The following is an 11343-nucleotide window of genomic DNA, read 5'->3' as shown; positions in this document are numbered from 1 at the left end:
AAATTAGAGACTGTGGACTCTTTCCAATATCAGTCTTAGAGAGTAATTGATACTTTGGATTTGTCAGTTACTAACTTTTTCTTTCTATTGGTAGAAACCATATTTGTTGTGTTTATAGTTAGTGTAAAGTAGTTTTGCTATTGTTAAATAGTGGAGTATCAGATTCTAAAAGATGACATCTCAGAGTTTCCTCAGGGGTGAATCACTAAGTAGAACCTAGGCAATAAGTAGAGTATCTTACATGATTTTGGTTACTCCCTGAGAGTTTTTCTGCTCTGAGAATGAGCTAATATTTAGAGGCTTCTTTAGGGCTGTCCTGTAGCATGGTGGTTATGATGCTGGTCTCTCACATGGCCAACAATAGTTCTAGTCCTGAACCTGGTGCTTTGCTTTCTCCCTTTTCCTCTCTGTCTCTTGCTGTCAAGTAAAAAATGATAATAATAAATAAAATAAAATAAAATAAAATAAATAATTCTAAATTAATAAAGGCCTCTTTATATAGGAAGAGGTTTGTAATGGGAAACCCAGGTAGAAATAAATACTTTCTAAAAGAAAAGACAGAGATTCTGCTTTTTGTAGTAAGAAGTAACTGATAGAGATTTGAAACAAAAATAGTTAGAACCTGCCATCAAAGACAGATAAATAATACTTTTTGACCTTGATGCTAATTTGGAATAGTGGATGAGAAGCTAAACCTGTTTTGAAGATGAAATAAAATTTTGTATCCACTACTTAGTAAAAGTGTGCCAAAGATAGAAGAAAAGGCATGAAAACTTTAAGGCCAAATGTCTAAGGTCCCAATGTTATTAGACCTCCATGAATAATCAGTAAAATGGTGATGGTCTGAGATAGAAAGCCTGAGGACATACTGAGATATGGCTTTCTTCCTGGGAGAAGTAAATGGGGTGAGATTGAGCACACAGTGACTGAGCAGCCTGTGACCCTGAAACATGACCTTGGGGTCCAGCCCTGGAAATGATATTAGGAATCAGTTTCAAGAAAAATTGTTATTATATTTTAGTAATGTCCATCCAAATCTACTTAATTTAATCTAGCAAACAGCGTGTGATCAAGGAAAAAGGACAAAAGTTAGGTTAACTTTTCTTAGCTCACATACATATGATTAGGTTTAGTTGGGTTAGGAAGAAATCTATATTTTCTACACTACCCAAGTCTATGCTAGAGTCAAAGACCAATCCTGCTCAGGTGAACTAAGAGTGAGACTGTAGTAAGGATGGGATGAGAGATAAGCCCATGACTCAGGATGTGGTGGCCCATCTACATGGACAACAAATACCAGACCTCCAAACTGCTGACCCTGAGACTGGTGACCTAATGACACTGAAATTGCATTTCTTTCTCTGAGAATTCATCTATTGACTTATCTGCAGTGAAGTTATTTGGGGATTTAAGCATAACAGTTTTGCTTTGGGAACGAGACTATATAAGACATTGGGTTGTTGGAAAAGTCATGACATATTTTTTCTAAGCAGAAATGCATCATGACTTTCCTGACAACCTAACAGATAAACATACAAACCCTGAAAGGTACTAGGTGCTCCATAAATCTGGGCAATAAATGACAAATGAGCAAATACAAGTAATTCAAGATGAACCAAATATCACAGAAAAACCTTATGAAAACCAATAAAATATTGGTTTTATATTCTTTTGAGAAGAAAACAGTTTATGGAATCATAAACAAATAACAATTTAGAAATTATCCATTGAACTGATTCTGATGCAAGAGACTATTCAACAAGGCAGAGAATGCCATGTTGTTCATTTGGAATCCAGTGTGCAAGACTTTCTGTTGAAGAAAGGCCAAGTATGGTGCAGAAATAAAAACCTGCCAGTCAGATTTAGCATTACTCAAAGGTTCTTTCATTCAGGGGGAAAGGGGAAAGAGGGACTTTTGGAAACAAGAAAGGTAGAGGAGAATGCATAGGGTGGTTTGCCAAAGTGTGCTTCATGTGTTCAAATGTAGGTTAAATACAACCTTTCAAAAAGGATCAAATGTTATTTTCAACATGGCCCTTGTTGATAGTATTGCTAGTGACCAATTTTGTAAACATACACTTGATGTATGCACTTTATGGTGAAGCCATATTTGGGTCACATGGTGCTACCATGAGTACAACTAAGTGCCCAAGGATGGGCTTTTGAGCCAGAGGTAGCCATCTCTATTCTGGCCAACCATTTATGAGTTGGCTAAGCCTCAACAGTGCCTAGTAAGGATGTTTCCTAGGCTCTCAATGCACGTTTCAGTCACATTCTCTCTCTCACAGTAACTTTCACCAAAAGAGAAGTGCAGCTAATGGAGAATCACAAGGAAGCAGAAAAAAGGCAGCAGACAGGGCCCTTGAGAACACAGGATGACCGAGTTTTTTAATAAGTGAACCAAAAGAGGCCAATAGACTACACCAAGTCAATTCACAAACAGGAAGTTTTATTACAAGTAGGAAGACACCAAGGACTGTGGCAAAGCAATTTCTCCCTGAGATTCCTCAGAAAGGTAGACAGGGCTGGCAGGCTCTTGTAGGCACAAGCGCAGTGACTTCTCCATATATCATGTTATATAAACGAAGCTGTGGCTCCTCCTAGGGTGGATGTGCTTTATTATAATGAGCAAAAGTACACCAAAGTTCGGTGAAGGTCTGTCTCCCCTTGGTCTCACCTAGCTCAGGCTGGGAGGAGCTCACAATCTTTCTTTGTGATGTAATACTTCCTGTAAACAACCTTACACAGCTTGTAACAGATGGGGCTTGCTCCTGCAGGACCCACTCAGAGGGCTTATGCTAGAAGCGATTTGGTTTACATTTTCAGGGGAGGCAAGAGCAGTAAGGGCAAAGTGCTGAGTCATCAAGATGGCGGAACACTAGAGTAGAGAGGCAATGATGTGTCCAGTTGATGGAGTGTGGAAATAAACAAAGGCTAACCAAATGAGAACAAGCAAAAGCTATTTATTCAGAGCTTGCTAGAGCAAGAGTGTCTGCCACCATCATTTGTGTTTTGGCAGAAACACAAGCAGGCATAGGAATGGGCCAGCTTTCTAGGGTAGAAAAGGGAAGGCTTTTGCGTTTATTGGAGGCTGTTGACACAGGGAAACTTCGGGTGGGTTAACCAGCATCAGGGCAATCCTACGCGTAAGTTATGAGTGCACACCTGGTTTTCTGCGGTCGGTCCTAAGTTGGAAGCTGGGGCCAAAATTAGGGAAGCTATCAGTTACTAATCAAGTCCTGGCCATTGGGGGTTGATAGTTCCAGGTTACCGTTTAGCTTCTGGATTGTCACTAGAGATCTGGCTTCCTGCAAGTCGGACTTACAGCAGATTGGCGTCCCAGGTTGCTCATTGTAGATAGGGGATTGGTATCCTGAGTAGGTTGCTGTAGGTTTGGGGTCAAAGTTCTATTTTTATTATATGATCTGGCCATTGTCCATTTGCCTGTCATCCCTCAGGAGTTGTATCCAAAATGATAACCTGATTCTCCACAGGTACTGGTTCTGTGGTCATTGAAACTATCTTCTGTATTTTCTGCTTTTAAAATTATTTTGTTGTTGTTTCTAAGACTGGGAATGTCTCAGGTTTAGCATGAAAATGCTCCTATCCCAGGAAGGCTCTTAGTTCCAGGCAAATGAGAATGGTTCGTTGCCCTACACATAGGAGTGTATGTTTATTTTTATTTCAATAGTTCTAAATAACTGAATGAATAAGCACAACATTGATGGGTTTTCCTTTTTCTGTTCTTTTCTTTTTTCTTTAGGTTTTTGCCATAGAGCATGTGAGTTTGTGGAGAAGGAGAGAGGAAGAGAGAGAATGAGAGAAAGTGAGAAATCATCCCCCAAGGAGGATGGCCATGCTGCAGTCCTTTCTTCCCCATTCTCCTGGGATCCTGGGCACACATGCACACACACCCAGCAAATTTTCTGGTTGCCGAATCCAGGACTCTAACTGTGATCACCCAATAGCGCCTTTACTGCAATGTCACCTACTGAGCCTGCATTGAAGATTTTGAAGTTTTCATAGAGGATATATGAGAAGTATACTATCTAATATTTTCTCTCCCTGAGGGGGGCATGGGACTCATTGAAAGCAAAAATAAGGTCTGTGTTTTTAATAAGCAGAATAATGAAAATTATATGTGTTTCATTATAGATTTAAAATAATTGATATATCAGTGCACTAGATCATTGCATTAGGACTCGGCAAATCCTCCGGGCTGTAAGCAGCTCTGTGACCTTCACCGAGTTGCGGAAGATCATAATGGTAACGTGCACACTTTCTAAAGACGATGCGCAACCTACTTTCCGCAGCTCATTCTCTGTAGCTTTGGAAAAGTTACAGAACTTTCAGAACCTAAGTTTTATCATTTCTAAAATGCAAATTCTACTAAGATAGCTTTTCAGGTCATTGTAAGCAGTATTCCAAATAATATTTGTAAAACTATTATCCCATTGCCTGGCATGTAGTATGGCTGAGACGCTGCGCCGAAACCTTCCTGGTTAAGGAAGGATAGGATACTGCAGTAGTTGCAGTTAAAAGGTCAAGGGTACAACTTCAACCCCTTATATTGCAAAGTCCTTTTCTCCTGACTGTCTGAGGACAGTTGGGCACAGGCTCTGGGCAAATACCTGGTTTTGAGAGACACTGGGGTTGCTCCATTTCCTACATTCCCAGAGGCAAGTGTGAGTGACTTGCACTAGGGACTCAACCTTCAGCCTGGCTTGGGTGTAAATTTCCTGTGAGGAGAAACCAGTGCGAGACAAAAAAACAAAACATGCTCTTGCCATACCCGATTGTAACCACACTGAAAGTAACAGCGGAGCGGGTGTGCTGGAAGACAAAGGAAACTTGCTCACTCAAGACAAAGACATGCCAAATTTGGGTGCCTCTCATGTGGAACACACACCAGAGAACTGAAAAACACAAAAGCCTGAGACATCCAAGCTAGCAAAGATTTCAAAAACAAACAGCAACATGGAATATCTAGGAAGGAATAAAATATCGAACTGCTCTGCAGAGTGCCAAGGTGCCTTGTCAGGGCCACCACTCCCAGGTCCAAGTCAGTCTGTCATCTACAACCACCTCACACGCTTGGACTGCACATTTAGAGATTCGGTCTCCTGTAACCAACCTCCACGTGACTTCTGGGCTCGACTCTCTCTGTTCTCCTGATGTTAGTCAGGGAAAAAAGATTAGAGTGGAGTTTAGAGGGGACAGGAATTGCTTCTCAGGCTGTCGGAGAAGCAGCTGTTCCCTTCTCAAAAGATAAAATTACAACAGATTTAGTTTGAAGATCTTACTCGACTTTTATTTGTGATTCTAGAATTGCGTGACACCTCATTCCGTAAAAAAGAATGAGTTTTCAGACGAGCTGGGCAGAGTTTGGTTTTACAGCCATACAGGGGCTGAGAAAAGCAGAAACAGAAAACAAAAAGTGGGTTGGTTGCTTCCAAGTGACTATCTTTGCAAAGGCAAGAGCAGAGGGGTTTCCTTATTACGCCGGCGAACACCGACTTGTTGAGATTTGGCTATCATCTCTCTCTCCTGATTTCTTGGAAGGTCAGATCAACATCTTAGTTTCATCTTGGTGACATAAACCTTAGCATGAGTGATTGCAGTCATGCTGGGTCTGCTGGGCTTAGTTCTCAGTACAAACCAACGACCTTCTATCAATTCTGTTTGATACCTCCTAGCATGGAAAAGCTTCACTCTGAAGATTTTTGTCACATTTCTGAATATTTTGCATCACTGCAGAAAACTGGTAGATCTTTCACTTAATTATGAAACACTCTTCTAAATACATTGAAATCATTCAGGTAGAGTTATGATCTGAGACTCCTCAGTCTGGGGAAGTTTTATTCTCCAATAAGTTAATGATAATTCCCAATCAATAATCACAAAGTTAGGGAAGGTTGCCTGTGACTTCCAACTTTCTCTGAAAAAACAGAAGGTCAGGAGAAAAGAGTGTGTCTTTAGTCTGCAGAAAGTTTTATCAGTGTATAAAATCACTACCCTTCTATGGGACCAACGGTTGGCATAATGGCTATGTCACTGGACTCCCATGTAGTCAACCACGGTTTGAGTCCCGGACCTGGCAGCTTAAATTCATGCCGGGCATGTGTGTATGCGTACCCAAGATCCTGAGAGGAGAATGGAGGAGAAGGGACTGTGGCGTGGCCGTTCCCCCTGGGAGGTGATTTCTTGCTTTCTGTCTCTCTGTCTCTCTCTGTCTTTCTGGCAAGTACACATGCCCTATAGCAAAAACCTCTCCAAAAAATAAAAATAAATATCAATACTCACCCTTCTCATGTTCCCTAGGACTGTGGCAGTGATGTGTCTGACGAATACCATGTCAACAGTTTAGTAACCATCTTAGAATTAGGATTTTAATTTGAAATAAAACTTCTCTCTCAGGACCAGCAGATGGTGTAATGGTTACATCGCTGGATTCCCACGTAGTCAGCTGCAGTTTAAGTCCTGAACCCTGTGGCTTAAAACTCACACTGGGCACATGTGCGTACATGCTTAAAATCCTAAGAGGAGAGTGGAGGAGAAGGGATTGTGGCATGGCCATCCCCCCCGGGAGTGATTTCTCTTTGTCTCTCTATATCTCTCTCTAGCAAGTGTATGTGCCCTATAGAAATATCCCCCCCAGGAAAAAAAAAAAAAACTTATTTCCCAAATACTAACTTCCTAATTCCTTTCTTGCCTACTGCTAATGTAATTGTTTCAATATCAGTCAAGCACAAAAGTATAAAACTTTCAACCACCTTCTTCTACTTGATGAAGTTTTATTTTACACCATGGTCCACCTCTGACCCTCTAACAAACATCTTTGGGAACACTTCTCTTGGAGGATTGTGGGAGCCTGCACACCAGAGAATATCACTGGTTTCTCAGAGAGCAAACAATTACACAATGCCAAAGGCCATGATTGACTCCCCTTCAAAACCTCACCTTCAAAACCATACTCTGATTGGCCACTTCCCATAGCAAATCAGTGAGCTTAGAATCCCTCAGATTTGCATATCCGGCACCTCATGATTGGGCCACAAAAAGCAACCAATCATAACCCACCTTTTATAATCCTTCATTTAACCAATCACTGCCCACCAGCATGTATATAACCACGATCCCTGGCCCACAATCGCTGGATGACCCTGAAGATCCTGAAGAGCTGTGACACTGCATCATCTCTGGAAGACCCTGAAGAGTTGTAACACCGCGTTGTCTCCAGACAACCCTGAAGAGTTTTAACACTGTGTGGTCTCCGTGCTGCCCACAATAAATGGACAACCCTGAAGAGTTGTAACTACATCGTCTCCGTGTTGTAACACTGCGTCGTTCATCCCGTCTCTCACTCCTTCCCTCAGGAAACCTGTTCGACTGTCCCCTGGGTTGGGACATGTGGCGCCCAAACAGGGACCCTGAGTACAAAGGATCCAGTGAAGAGCACCTGAGAAAGGACGGCAGAGAATCGTCCCGAGAAAGGATGGTAGAGAATCGTCCAGAAAAGGACAGCAAAGAATCATCCAGGGATGGCAGAGAATCGTCCTGAGAAAGGATGGTAGAGAATCGTCCAGAATCTTCCTGAGAAAAGCCGCAGAGGAGGACGGCAGAGAATCGTCCCGGTGAGTAACAAAGGTTGCTTACTTATAAGTAATAAGGGTAATAGTGGGACAAGTAATAAGGGTAATAATGGGACAAGAGCTTAGCCAGCACGAGCAAGAGCTTAGTAAGCACGAACAAGAACTTAGTCAGCACGAACAAGAGCTTAGTCAGCATGAACTATTCGTTCAGGGCTTAAAAGAAGCCCTTGCCACTATGGTCGATCTAACCAAGGATTCTAAAATTGAAAAAGAACAGGGAGAGGATCTTATTTCACTAGATAGTGAGGGAGAAGTTAAAAGCCCTGAAGGCGAGACAAATCCCCCAAAATCGAAAAAACTAAAAAAGAAAAACAACCTTAAGACTCTACAAGAGCCAAAGAAAAACAAGTCATCAACTAATTCAGAGGAAATCCTAGAGGCTGAGGCTGACAAATATAATAACCTCGAATGGTCGCCCTTCAAAAACCGGCCACCACCCTATAACACTACCGCCTCAGCATTACTTCTTATTGACCCAAACACTAACAGTAAACCAAAATCTAACTATAGTCCTAAACTTACAACCTAAACCTAAACTGAAATATATCATTACTTTAACCCTAACTCAAACGGTTGACCTAACCCTAACCCTAGCCCTACACCTTAACCCTGACCCAAACCCTAACCTAACCAGGACTCTAACTCAAATACTAACACTTAACCTAAATCTAACCATATCCCTAAACTTACTCCCGATCCATTACCTGAAATATATCATTAATTTAACCCTAAGTCAAATGGTACAGCTCACCCTAACACTAGCCCTACACCTTAACCCTGAACCGAACACTAACCTAACCTGGACTCTCACTCAAACACTAACACTAAACCTAAAAATAACCATAACCCTAAACTTACACCCTAATTCTGACCTGAAATGTATCATTACTTTAACCCTAACTCAAATGCTTCAAGAAACCCTAACCCTAGCCCCACACCTTAACACAGACCCGAACCCTAACAAAACCAAGACTCTATGCCTAAACACTAACAGTAAACCAAAACCTAAGTACAGTCCTTAATTACAACCAAACCCTAACCTGAAATATATCATTACTTTAATCCTAACTCAAATGGTAGACCTAACCCTAACCCTAGCCCTTCACCTAAACCCTGACCGAACCCTAACCTAACTAGGAATCTAAATAAAATACTTACACTTTACCTAAATCAAACCTTATTCCTAAACTTACTTCAGAACCCACACCTGAAATATATCATTACTTTAAACCTAACTCAAATGGTATGAAACCCCCCCGCTGAAAGGCCAAAGCCAATAATGGCTGGATGGCCGAAATGTTAATAGGAGAAGGAAACTATGCACACAATGAAAATCAAATACAGTATGACCCAGGGCTCTTTGCACAAATTCATATGGCAGGCATAAAGGTCTGGAAAAAACTTCCTGCCAAAGGAGATTTGAGCACCTCCCTTACTAACATTAGACAAGGGCCTGATGAACCTTTTTCTGACATTGTACATCAATTGATTACCACGTCAGAAACAATATTTGGTAATGCTGATGCAAGTACAGACTTTGTAAAACAACCGGCATATGAAAATGCTAATGCTTCTTGTCAGGCAGCCATTAGACCACACAGAAAAAAGACAGACCTGACAGGGTACATACATCTGTGTTCAGAGATCAGATCAGCATGGGTTATTCTCTCCATCTACGCCAAGTCACTGAGGGTCTTATCTCAGACCAACTAGCTGAGGCAGTTCTTCAAAATAGACATGGTTTAAATCTCCTCCTGGCAGAACGGGGGGTGGGGGGGTGTCTCTGTCTTGCTTTACAGGAATGCTGCTGTTTTTACACCAACAAGTCCAGCACTGTTCATGACAAAATACATCAACTCCAAGATGGTCTGCCTGGAACAGTCTCCTCCCTTTCCTGCTCCTCCTACTTGGCCCATCCATTGGCCTTTTAATTGTTTGCTCACTGGGACCTGTTATATGCAGCCTATCCAGGTCCACTATACTAGATTGGAGATGGAAAACCAACACTCCTATACTGGTCTCGCCTGAGGCGCTGAATCGGTTAGCCAAAGACGGGTAAGAGTCTGATGAACCCAATAACTGTTCAGTCCTTCCACCTAAGACAGGAGGCCCATCATAGCTATGGGACTCTCCAATGATGGGTAAGAATGGACATATGGTTCCATAAATGACTCCAACCTAAAACAGGCATGATTCTCCCATGCCTTTTCCTCATCTCTCAAATTAAAACAGAGAAGGGGAATATGTGGGAGGCTGCGCACCAGCGAATACCGCCGGTTTCTCAGAGAGCAAACAATTACACAATGCCAAAGGCCATGATTGGCTCCTCTTCAAAACTTCACCTTCAAAACCATACTCTGATTGGCCACTTCCCATAGGAAATCAGTGAGCTTAGAATCCCTCAGATTTGCATATCCGGCACCTCATGATTGGGCCACAAAAAGCAACCAATCATAACCCACTTTTTACAATCCTTCATTTAACCAATTACTGCCCACCAGCATATATATAACCATGATCCCTGGCCCACAATCGCAGGAGGACCCTGAAGATCCTGAAGAGCTGTGACACTGCATCATCTCTGGAAGACCCTGAAGAGTTGTAACACCGCCTCGTCTCCAGACAACCCTGAAGAGTTTTAACACTGTGTGGTCTCTGTGCTGCCCACAATAAATGGATGACCCTGAAGAGTTGTAACACTACATCGTCTCCGTGTTGTAACACTGCGTCATTCGTCCCATCTCTCACTCCATCCCTCAGGAGACCTGTTTGACTGTCCCCCGGGTTGGGACAGAGGATTTAGTCCCTTAAGTGTGCTGCAGCTTCACGCCTGCCTGTCCATGAAGGTGCTCCATATCAGGAATGTCTCTCACTAGCAGGTAACAAATGCCTTCGGGAGAGAAGGAATGTATAATTCCTCGTTATGCTCAGGGCTCAGCACAGTCCCTGTAATACAGCTGATGTGTCATAGCCCTTGTTAAGTTGAATGGTCAAGGCTCCACTGAAGTCAAAGAAACCGTTACTCTTTTATATGAAAACTCATCTGTAATCAAGGTGCCATTGGGGTGGGACAGCAGTGCACTGTCTGGGGGGGGGGGGGACCCACATGGGGAGGTTTGGAGTCAGCATCCAGAGACCTCCCTGACTACACCAGGCATGCATGTGCCCAGGATCTGGGGCTGGCTAAGACTAGGGTGGATCATGGCATTGAGATTCTTTTGGGGGTGCTTCTCTTTCTCATGAAAGGAATAAATAAACTTTAAAGTGACAATAATAATAAAGACCATCCCAAGACCATGATAATGAATAATAGACCTGTTGTTGGAGGGTGATTTCCTGTGAAGCTAGAGAAGTAGTTTCAGATCTGGAACATGATGAGGACCTTGGGGTTCATAAAGGTTATTGAGGGAAGAGCTGATTTCTTTGTTCTTGCAACTCCAAGACTATAACACTATATTTTTAAAAGAATTGTATATTTAATTTTATTTATCCTTTTTGTTTGTTTCTTTATTTGCTAGAGTTTTATGGGCTCACCAGAAAGAGACAGAGAGGGGGGAGAGAGAGGAAAGATGAGAAAGCAAGCCACCAGGTCCAAGAGTCGAACCGCCATCTGCCATGTGGCAGTCCAGTACCTTAACCACCTTGCCGCTGGCTGGCCCCTATAATACTATTATAAGAATGACTAGAAGTG

The sequence above is a fragment of the Tupaia chinensis genome, unplaced genomic scaffold, assembly GCF_000334495.1.
Source record: "Tupaia chinensis unplaced genomic scaffold, TupChi_1.0 Scaffold000340_1, whole genome shotgun sequence".
In the NCBI taxonomy this organism is placed as follows: domain Eukaryota; kingdom Metazoa; phylum Chordata; class Mammalia; order Scandentia; family Tupaiidae; genus Tupaia; species Tupaia belangeri.
This window is presented reverse-complemented; position numbering follows the sequence as displayed.